The following is a 14597-nucleotide window of genomic DNA, read 5'->3' as shown; positions in this document are numbered from 1 at the left end:
TCCAATGAAGATTCTGTGATGTGGTTTATTACTCAGCTCAATTGTTTTCTTTCACCAGTTGATAAGTCACAGGAAGTGAAGTGTATGCTAACATGTCTGCTAGCACAATGAATAACAAAAAATTCAGACAACAAACAAAAACCTTCCATTAAATACACAGATCGGGCATAACATTATGAGCACTGAGAGGTGAAGTGAATAACACTGACTATCTCCTCATCATGGCACCTGTTAGTGGGTGGGATATATTAGGCAGGAAGTGAACATTTTATCCTCAAAGTTGATGTGTTAGAAGCAGGAAAAATGGACAAGCGTAAGGATTTGAGCAAGTTTGACAAGGACCAAATTGTGATGGCTCGACCACTGGATCAGAGCATCTCCAAAACTGCAGCTCTTGTGGTGGTGTTGCTGGTCTGCAGTGGTCAGTATCTTTCAAAAGTAGTCCAAGCAAGGAACAGTGGTGAACCGGCAACAGGGTCATGGTCGGTCAAGACATGCACATGGGGAGCGAAGGCTGACCCGTGTGATCTGATCCAACAGACAAGCTACTGTTGCTCAAATTGATGAAGAAATGAATGCTGGTTCTGATAGAAAGGTGTCGGAATACACAGTTCATGACAGGTCAAGGCTGTTTTGGTAGCAAAAGGGGGACCAACACAATATTAGGCAGGTGGTCATAATGTTATGCCTGGTGAATGTTATACTGTGTGAATGTTATGAATAAATAGAAGAATTTTTTTCTTCTACTAGCAAGAAATTCTGATTAGCAACATTTGTCGTTCTCCCACACACACACACACACACACACTCCACCACGCATCTGTCTGTGCTGCAGGATCGCAGAATCAATGTCTTTTTTCTCACTCGTTGTTTTTGAGGGTTCACCCGACACACAGCAGATGGTTTCTATTATTAGTGAAAGGAGAAGCTTGTTCAGGGTGTGATGAGGTCGAGTTTAACGACTGATCCACACTGAGGGACATTTGTACCACCTTCTTACTGTTTCCACTTGAACTCACCAGAACCAGAGCTTCTCCTCTGAATGTGAGAGGCAGTAGCACAGCGAGGGTCCCAGGCTTAAAGTCGGAGCTCTTTCAGGAAGATGAAGAGGGTTTTGAATAAGATGCTATACAGAAATCAGCAGCAGGTCTCCAGATTTCCTGTGCCTTCATGTCCATGGAGACTTGACTCAAAACATTTGTTGGAGACGTCTGATCTGATCTGATCTGGTCTGAGGCACAGATGGAGGGTTTTTTCTTTTCTTTTTCTGTATGTTATTCATTACAGAGGATGAGTGTGCCATAAAGCCATGTTTCTATTGGCTGGAATCAGAGACAATGGTGACACATTCCACAAAACACAGCACACATTAAGTGTAAAACATTTTTAAAGGTAAAACCTAAACATCGTCTGAATTGTTACGTGTTAGTGTGAGATGCTTTTAGCTTCCCCGTAGCCCTGCCACACTCACAGACATGTAAAACAAGCTTCATGACAATCTGAGGGCTAGTTACCTCGCTAGCAATAAACCACAGAGGACCTGCTAACATTCTGTATAACCAATTTAGCTGAGAACCAACAGGTTCACCTTCAATATAGCAGATATCAGCTAGCTAGCTTACATAACTAGCTCAATTGACTAATTAGCTATGGTCAGCTTTCTCTCCCAGGTCTAATGCTAAAATCGGTAGCTAGCAGCAACTAACAGGAACACTTTTGGACAAAAAGAAAAACACAAACAGTGGAAGATTTTAACTTTAACAGGAAGCTTATATGAGATAGAAAATTCCAGATCACACCATCGTGCCTCTTTCTGATGCTAACTCTGTAGCAGCTAATTTTGCTTTGATTAATGAATACAATCAGTAACTGATAGGATAAAAAGGTGTTGTTGGTTTTAGAATCTGACATGTATATTGAGATCACATCAGCAGCTAATGAAATGATATTTCAAATAGCATGTAAGTAAAATTAGAAATAATAATATTAATAATAATAATAATAATAATAATGATATTTTAGCTCATAGCATGATAACAGTTTCAGCTGAAACATCTGACATTTTTATTCAGCGCTTTTCTTTTCTTTTTCTTTTTTTTTACTTTTTAAAACCATTTCTGTATTTTCTGTAACCATGATACTTCTGATGTTTCCTCCACAGCAAATAAATTATTTTTGAAAGAAAACATCCAGCTGTTTGTTTTTCCCCCTTTACACCTTCTTACCTCTGTTTGCTGTAAAGAGTTTGAAGCTGGATTGAAGGTAAAAGCCTGTGAAATCGAGCTGGAGATTTTAATGTGTTTACAGTTGCACAGTGACAGGTGTATGAGCACTAAGTAAAATGTGAAAAACACGGCTAATAAAGCTAAAAGCAGTCTTAATCCTGCCCTAGATATCGAGGATGTCTCGGTTAGTGACTCGCTAGAGGTGAGTGAACTGAGCAACTGAGAAATTTTGGGCTTTGTTTAGCATAAAACACCAGGTGAGTTCTGAAGTTTCTCAGGATGAAGCTGTTTTTTAGCTGAGTTATGCTAACAGCATGACCTCGTGCTAGCAGGTTAATAATCCGACTGGAAGATATGACGATATATAATATCAATATCACAATAAATTATATCACTATACACTTTCTGACGTTTTGTATGATAATTTGATGCTAATGGAAATAAACAAGGTTTATTTTTTTTGTTTTGGAGGAGTCGTGAGTTCAGATGGTGAGCTACGAATGCAGGGAGGCGGGACAACAAATCGCAGAATTTAGGGCCACAGAGCAGGGGCACAAGACAGGAAGCAACACAGACAACAGAGGAAGATGGGTGGTGAGTGACTGCCCTCTGGTGCTCTGGGTGGAGGGGGGTGGGGGGCTAATTTATCATGTTTCTTCAAATTGGTGAAAATGGGCGGTGAAGATGAACAGATTTGTTACTGACAAATTAAACTGAAATTTTCACAGCTTTCTGTTAAAAGTAATGTGTAAGCCGTGGTTTATATTTAAAGCTTTTGTTTTCTACAAATGTCATTTTTAATGAAATCTAGGCACATCTTTGTTCAATTTGTTCCGAGAGGAACAGAAATACAGACAGTGGTGTTTTTGTATAGTTGTGTTAAACATAAAGTGCAGAGTTTTTTGCGTGTGAGTAGCACTCGACACACTGCCTCAGTGATTGATGGAGTATTATAGACATCATAATGGACCAAAATTGCAGCACTGCATTATTTACAGCTAAGTTTTTCCTCAGTCTGAGAAATGAGCCTGCTTTCACTTTATTTACTGTGTAATATAGTTGGTAAGGAAAAGAATTAAAGATTTGTGGTTAACATTCGTACAAAAATCTGATGTTTGAGATCAAATTTAAACACACTAAACACAACTCTGTTAAAGCAGGTTATAAACGGAAGAGAAGAGCAGAAACATCACGAGGCTTTTCCACATCACTCGCTGCTCCATAATGCTGAAAGATTGCTGCACTTCACCAAATTACACCTCTGCTGTACCGAGCTCCAGAACCACGTGAGCGCAGGACATGCAGGACATACGCACAGGAGAAAAGATATAAAAAAAAAAAACGCAACAGAAACATGAGGACATCTGAAGCATCTTCTACCCGAGCGATGGGAGGTCAAACTTGCTCTTAGATTTAATTAATAGGGGATTAATTATTTAATTTGTTTACATCTTAATTTTAATTAATTAAATAATAATCTGATGATTAATACATCTACAATTCATTCATTTTACTGGTTAAAAGTTCTTGCTGATGCTCATCTCTTTCTTCACCCAGATGTTCCACTTCCTAGTGCTAGTGATTTATTGCTAACTCCATCTCTTTTTGAGGGGAATGATGCGGCAGCACTTTAATGCGTCAGTGCGTCATCTGTTCTTTCTGCTCAAATACACCAGCTTCCAAAATTTCGACTCTCACACCATCACAATCACCACACTAACCACACCATTACACCATCACACTCACAACACTCACCACACTCATCACACCATCACACTCACCACACTCATCACACCATCACACTCACCACACTCATCACACCATCACACTCACCACACTCATCACACCATCACACTCACCACACTCATCACACCATCACACTCACAACACTCACCACACTCACCACACCATCACACTCATCACACCATCACACTCATCACACTCACAACACTCATCACACCATCACACTCCCCACACTCACAACACTCATCACATCATCACACTCATCACACTCATCACACTCACTACACTCACAACACTCATCACACAATCACACTCACAACACTCATCACACTCACTACACTCGCAACAATCATCACACCATCACACTCACAACAATCATCACACCATCACACTCACTACACTCGCAACAATCATCACACCATCACACTCCCAACACTCACAACAATCATCACACCATCACACTCACTACACTCACAACAATCATCACACCATCACACTCACTACACTCACAACACTCATCACACCATCACACTCACAACACTCATCACACTCACTACACTCGCAACAATCATCACACCATCACACTCACAACAATCATCACACCATCACACTCACAACACTCATCACACCATCACACTCCCCACACTCATCACACCATCACACTCACCACACTCATCACGCTCACCACACTCACAACACTCATCACACCATCACACTCACAACACTCATCACACCATCACACTCATCACACTCACTACACTCACAACACTCATTACACCATCACACTCACAACACTCACCACACTCATCAGACCATCACACTCACCACACTCATCACACCATCACACTCACCACACTCACAACACTCATCACACTCACAACACTCATCACACCATCACACTCACCACACTCATCACACTCACAACACTCATCACACCATCACACTCATCACATTCACTACACTCACAACACTCATTACACCATCACACTCACAACACTCACCACACTCATCAGACCATCACACTCACCACACTGATCACACCATCACACTCACTACACTCACAACACTCATCACACCATCACACTCACCACACTCATCAGACCATCACACTCACCACACTCATCACACCATCACACTCACTACACTCACAACACTCATCACACCATCACACTCATCACACTCACAACACTCATCACACCATCACACTCACCACACTCATCACACTCACAACACTCACCACACTCACCACACCATCACACTCACCATACTCACAACACTCATCACACCATCACACTCACAACACTCATCACACCATCACACTCCCCACACTCACAACACTCATCACACCATCACACTCACTACACTCACAACAATCACACCATCACACTCCCCACACTCATCACACCATCACACTCCCCACACTCATCACACTCACCACACTCACAACACTCATCACACCATCACACTCACAACACTCATCACACCATCACACTCATCACACTCACTACACTCACAACACTCATTACACTCACAACACTCATCACACCAGCACACTCACCACACTCATCACGCTCACCACACTCACAACACTCATCACACCATCACACTTACAACACTCATCACACTCATCACACTCACTACACTCACAACACTCATTACACCGTCACACTCACAACACTCACCACACCATCACACTCACAACACTCAACACACCATCACACTCACAACATTCATCACACCATCACACTCACCACACTCATCACACTCACCACACTCACACACTCACACACTCATCACACCATCACACCATCACACCACACACTCATCACACTCATCACACTCCTACACTCACAACACTCACCACACCATCACACTCCCACAACACTCATCACACCATCACACTCACAACATTCATCACACCATCACACTCACCACCTCATCACACTCACTCACCACACCATCCTCACAACACTCATCACACCATCACACACTCACAACACTCATCACACCATCACACTCACCACCCTCATCACACTCACTACACTCACAACACTCATCACACCATCACACTCACAACACTCATCACACCATCACACTCACTACACTCACAACAATCATCACACCATCACACTCCCCACATTCATCACACCATCACACTCCCCACACTCATCACACCATCACACTCACCACACTCATCACGCTCACCACACTCACAACACTCATCACACCATCACACTCACAACACTCATCACACCATCACACTCACAACACTCATCACACCATCACACTCACTACACTCACAACACTCATCACACCATCACACTCACAACACTCATCACACCAGCACACTCATCACACTCACTACACTCACAACACTCATCACACCATCACACTCACAACACTCATCACACCATCACACTCACCACCCTCATCACACTCACCACACCATCACACTCACAACACTCATCACACCATCACACTCACAACATTCATCACACCATCACACTCACCACCCTCATCACACTCACTACACTCACAACACTCACCATACTCATCACACTCACAACACTCATCACACCATCACACTCACCACACTCATCACACCATCACACTCACCACACTCATCACACCATCACACTCACCACACTCATCACACCATCACACTCACAACACTCACCACACTCACCACACCATCACACTCATCACACCATCACACTCATCACACTCACAACACTCATCACACCATCACACCATCACACTCACAACACTCATCACACCATCACACTCCCCACACTCACAACACTCATCACATCATCACACTCATCACACTCACTACACTCACAACACTCATCACACCATCACACTCACAACACTCATCACACTCACTACACTCGCAACAATCATCACACCATCACACTCACAACACTCACCACACCATCACACTCACAACACTCATCACACCATCACACTCACTACACTCGCAACAATCATCACACCATCACTCTCACTACACTCACAACACTCATCACACCATCACACTCACTACACTCACAACACTCATCACACCATCACACTCACAACACTCATCACACTCACTACACTCACAACACTCATCACACCATCACACTCACAACACTCATCACACCATCACACTCACAACACTCATCACACTCACTACACTCGCAACAATCATCACACCATCACACTCACAACAATCATCACACCATCACACTCACTACACTCGCAACAATCATCACACCATCACACTCACAACAATCATCACACCATCACACTCACTACACTCACAACACTCATCACACCATCACACTCACTATACTCACAACAATCACACCATCACACTCACAACACTCATCACACTCACTACACTCGCAACAATCATCACACCATCACACTCACAACAATCATCACACCATCACACTCACAACACTCATCACACCATCACACTCCCCACACTCATCACACCATCACACTCACGACACTCATCACGCTCACCACACTCACAACACTCATCACACCATCACACTCATCACACCATCACACACATCACACTCACTACACTCACAACACTCATTACACCATCACACTCACAACACTCACCACACTCATCAGACCATCACACTCACCACACTCATCACACCATCACACTCACCACACTCACAACACTCATCACACCATCACACTCATCACACTCACAACACTCATCACACCATCACACTCATCACACTCACTACACTCACAACACTCATTACACCATCACACTCACAACACTCACCACACTCATCAGACCATCACACTCACCACACTCATCACACCATCACACTCACTACACTCACAACACTCATCACACCATCACACTCATCACACTCACAACACTCATCACACCATCACACTCACCACACTCATCACACCATCACACTCACAACACTCACCACACTCACCACACCATCACACTCACCATACTCACAACACTCATCACACCATCACACTCACAACACTCATCACACCATCACACTCCCCACACTCACAACACTCATCACACCATCACACTCACTACACTCACAACAATCACACCATCACACTCCCCACACTTATCACACCATCACACTCCCCACACTCATCACACTCACCACACTCACAACACTCATCACACCATCACACTCACAACACTCATCACACCATCACACTCATCACACTCACTACACTCACAACACTCATTACACTCACAACACTCATCACACCAGCACACTCACCACACTCATCACGCTCACCACACTCACAACACTCATCACACCATCACACTTACAACACTCATCACACTCATCACACTCACTACACTCACAACACTCATTACACCGTCACACTCACAACACTCATCACACCATCACACTCACAACACTCATCACACCATCACACTCACCACCCTCATCACACTCACCACACCATCACACTCACAACACTCATCACACCATCACACTCACAACATTCATCACACCATCACACTCACCACCCTCATCACACTCACTACACTCACAACACTCATCACACCATCACACTCATCACACCATCACACTCACAACACTCATCACACCATCACACTCACTACACTCACAACAATCATCACACCATCACACTCCCCACACTCATCACACCATCACACTCCCCACACTCATCACACCATCACACTCACCACACTCATCATGCTCACCACACTCACAACACTCACAACACTCATCACACCATCACACTCACAACACTCATCACACCATCACACTCACTACACTCACAACACTCATTACACCGTCACACTCACAACACTCATCACACCATCACACTCACAACACTCATCACACCATCACACTCACTACACTCACAACACTCATTACACCGTCACACTCACAACACTCATCACACCAGCACACTCATCACACTCACTACACTCACAACACTCATCACACCATCACACTCACAACACTCATCACACCATCACACTCACCACCCTCATCACACTCACCACACCATCACACTCACAACACTCATCACACCATCACACTCACAACATTCATCACACCATCACACTCACCACCCTCATCACACTCACTACACTCACAACACTCACCATACTCATCACACTCACAACACTCATCACACCATCACACTCACCACCCTCATAACACTCACCATACTCATCACACCATCACACTCACCACCCTCATAACACTCACTACACTCACCATACTCATCACACCATCACACTCACAACACTCATCACACCATCACACTCAGCCACACTCATCACACCCATCACTCTCATCACAAAATCACACTCACTACACTCACAACACTCATTACACCACCACACTCACCACACTCATCACACCATCACACTCACAACACTCATCATACCATCACACTCATCACATCATCACACTCACCACACTCACAACACTCATCACACCATCACACTCACCACACTCATCACACCATCACACTCACCACACCATCACACTCACCACACTCACAACACTCATCACACCATCACACTCACAACACTCATCACACCATCACACTCACAACACTCATCACACCATCACACTCCCCACACTCACAACACTCATCACACCATCACACTCACTACACTCACAACACTCATCACACCATCACACTCACTACAATCGCAACAATCATCACACTCACTACACTCACAACACTCATCACACCATCACACTCACAACACTCACAACACTCATTACACCGTCACACTCACAACACTCATCACACCATCACACTCACAACACTCATCACACCATCACACTCACTACACTCACAACACTCATTACACCGTCACACTCACAACACTCATCACACCATCACACTCACCACACTCATCATGCTCACCACACTCACAACACTCATCACACCATCACACTCACAACACTCATCACACCATCACACTCACCACCCTCATCACACTCACCACACCATCACACTCACAACACTCATCACACCATCACACTCACAACACTCATCACACCATCACACTCACAACCCTCATCACTCTCACTACACTCACAACACTCACCATACTCATCGCCCTCACAACGCTCATCACACCATCACACTCACCACCCTCATAACACTCGCAATACTCATCACACCATCACACTCACCACCCTCATAACACTCACTACACTCACCATACTCATCACACCATCACACTCACAACACTCATCACACCATCACACTCACAACACTCATCACACCATCACACTCACAACACTCATCACACCATCACACTCACACACTCATCACTTATCACACCATCACACTCACTACACTCACAACACTCATTACACCACCACACTCACCACACTCATCACACCATCACACTCACAACACTCATCATACCATCACACTCATCACATCATCACACTCACCACACTCACAAAACTCATCACACCATCACACTCACCACACTCATCACACCATCACACTCACAACACTCACCACACTCACCACACCATCACACTCACAACACTCATCACACCATCACACTCACAACACTCATCACACCATCACACTCACAACACTCATCACACCATCACACTCCCCACACTCACAACACTCATCACACCATCACACTCACTACACTCACAACACTCATCACACCATCACACTCACTACAATCGCAACAATCATCACACTCACTACACTCACAACACTCATCACACCATCACACTCACAACACTCATCACACTCACTACACTCACAACACTCACCACACCATCACACTCACAACACTCATCACACCATCACACTCACTACACTCGCAACAATCATCACACCATCACTCTCACAACAATCATCACACTATCACACTCCCCACACTCATCACACCATCACACTCATCACGCTCACCACACTCACAACACTCATTTCACCATCACACTCACAACACTCATCTCACCATCACACTCACCACACTCATCACGCTCACCACACTCACAACACTCATCACACCATCACACTCACACTCACACTCATCACACCATCACACTCATCACACTCACAACACTCATTACACCATCACACTCATCACACTCACTACACTCACAACACTCATTACACCATCACACTCACAACACTCATCACACCAGCACACTCATCACACTCACAACACTCATTACACCATCACACTCACAACACTCATCACACCAGCACACTCATCACACTCACAACACTCATTACACCATCACACTCACAACACTCATCACACCAGCACACTCACCACATTCATCACGCTCACCACACTCACAACACTCATCACACCATCACACTCACAACACTCATCACACCATCACACTCATCACACTCACAACACTCATTACACCATCACACTCACAACACTCATCACACCAGCACACTCATCACACTCACTACACTCACAACACTCATCACACCATCACACTCACAACAATCATCACACCATCACTCTCACACCATCACACTCACTACACTCACAACACTCATCACACCATCACACTCACAACACTCATCACACTCACTACACTCACAACACTCATCACACCATCACACTCACAACACTCATCACACCATCACACTCACTACACTCGCAACAATCATCACACTCACTACACTCACAACACTCATCACACCATCACACTCACAACACTCATCACACTCACTACACTCACAACACTCATCACACCATCACACTCACAACACTCATCACACCATCACACTCACTACACTCGCAACAATCATCACACCATCACACTCACAACAATCATCACACTATCACACTCCCCACACTCATCACACCATCACACTCATCACGCTCACCACACTCACAACACTCATTACACCATCACACTCACAACACTCATCACACCATCACACTCACCACACTCATCACGCTCACCACACTCACAACACTCATCACACCATCACACTCACAACACTCATCACACCATCACACTCATCACACTCACAACACTCATTACACCATCACACTCATCACACTCACTACACTCACAACACTCATTACACCATCACACTCACAACACTCATCACACCAGCACACTCATCACACTCACAACACTCATTACACCATCACACTCACAACACTCATCACACCAGCACACTCATCACACTCACAACACTCATTACACCATCACACTCACAACACTCATCACACCAGCACACTCACCACATTCATCACGCTCACCACACTCACAACACTCATCACACCATCACACTCACAACACTCATCACACCATCACACTCATCACACTCACAACACTCATTACACCATCACACTCACAACACTCATCACACCAGCACACTCATCACACTCACTACACTCACAACACTCATCACACCATCACACTCACAACACTCATCACACCATCAAACTCACCACCCTCACCACACTCACTACACTCACAACACTCATCACACCATCACACTCACAACACTCATCACACCATCACACCATCACACTCACCACCCTCATCACACTCACTACACTCACAACACTCATCACACCATCAAACTCACCACCCTCATCACACTCACCACACCATCACACTCACAACACTCATCACACTCACAACATTCATCACACCATCACACCATCACACTCACCACCCTCATCACACTCACTACACTCACAACACTCATCACACCATCACACTCACCACCCTCATCACACTCACTACACTCACAACACTCATCACACCATCACAGTCACAACACTCATCACACTATCACACTCACCACCCTCATCACACTCACTACACTCACCATACTCATCACACCATCACACTCCCCACACTCTTCACACCATCACACTCCCCACACTCATCACACCATCACACTCACCACACTCATCACGCTCACCACACTCACAACACTCATCACACCATCACACTCACAACACTCATCACACCATCACACTCACAACACTCACAACACTCATTACACCGTCACACTCACAACACTCATCACACCATCACACTCACAACACTCATCACACCATCACACTCACTACACTCACAACACTCATTACACCGTCACACTCACAACACTCATCACACCAGCACACTCATCACACTCATTACACCATCACACTCACAACACTCATCACACCAGCACACTCATCACACTCACTACACTCACAACACTCATTACACCGTCACACTCACAACACTCATCACACCAGCACACTCATCACACTCACTACACTCACAACACTCATCACACCATCACACTCACAACACTCATCACACCATCACACTCACAACACTCATCACACCATCAAACTCACCACCCTCATCACACTCACCACACCATCACACTCACAACACTCATCACACTCACAACATTCATCACACCATCACACCATCACACTCACCACCCTCATCACACTCACTACACTCACAACACTCATCACACCATCACACTCACCACCCTCATCACACTCACTACACTCACAACACTCATCACACCATCACACTCACCACCCTCATCACACTCACTACACTCACAACACTCATCACACCATCAAACTCACCACCCTCATCACACTCACCACACTCACAACACTCACAACACTCATCACACTCACAACATTCATCACACTCACCACACCATCACCCTCACCACCCTCATCACACCCACTACACTCACAACATTCATCACACCATCACACTCACCACCCTCATCACACTCACTACACTCACAACACTCACTACACTCACAACACTCATCACACCATCACACTCACCACCCTCATCACACTCACAACACTCATCACACCATCACACTCACCACCCTCATCACACTCACTACACTCACAACACTCATCACACCATCACAGTCACAACACTCATCACACTATCACACTCACCACCCTCATCACACTCACTACACTCACCATACTCATCACACCATCACACTCACAACACTCATCACACCATCACACTCAGCCACACTCATCACACCCATCACTCTCATCACAAAATCACACTCACTACACTCACCACACTCATCACACCCTCACACTCACAACACTCATCACACTATTACATGCATTCTTTCACAGATCGCTAAATACCTGGGACGGGTATCATTAGCTGCATTGAATTCTGGGACTTTAACTCCAGCACTCGCATCAACATCTACATGCTGGAATCTTCCTCCTGTGATTGGGTGGAAAATGAGGAAGGAAGTTGTAGTTGTTTTGTTCTCCTGGTGAACTCCACTGGACACGAGGGAAATAACTTCTTCCACTTAGCTGATCAGTTCCTCCCCATCACTTCCAGCTCTCCACATCACTCTCTCCATCAGAGCTGCTGAAGCACTCGCACTTTTCTGCAGCTCACATGCAATTACTTCAGCCTCCATCTATCCTGCTCATCACACTCAGCCCTGACGCCTCGCCTCCTGTTAGCACGACCACCGAGTGTTTTCAGGGCCAGAAATTGGAGTGTTTTCAACCACACAAGCCAAACAGTCAAAACAAAAACAAGGGAAAAATAGCTGCTTTAAGGAGCACAAGTAGAGGGAGAGACGTTGAGTCACGTTTTA

This window comes from Hemibagrus wyckioides, linkage group LG15 (assembly GCF_019097595.1).
Source record: "Hemibagrus wyckioides isolate EC202008001 linkage group LG15, SWU_Hwy_1.0, whole genome shotgun sequence".
Classification (NCBI taxonomy): domain Eukaryota; kingdom Metazoa; phylum Chordata; class Actinopteri; order Siluriformes; family Bagridae; genus Hemibagrus; species Hemibagrus wyckioides.
The sequence above is the reverse complement of the archived record's forward strand: the minus strand, read 5'-3'. Positions refer to the sequence as shown.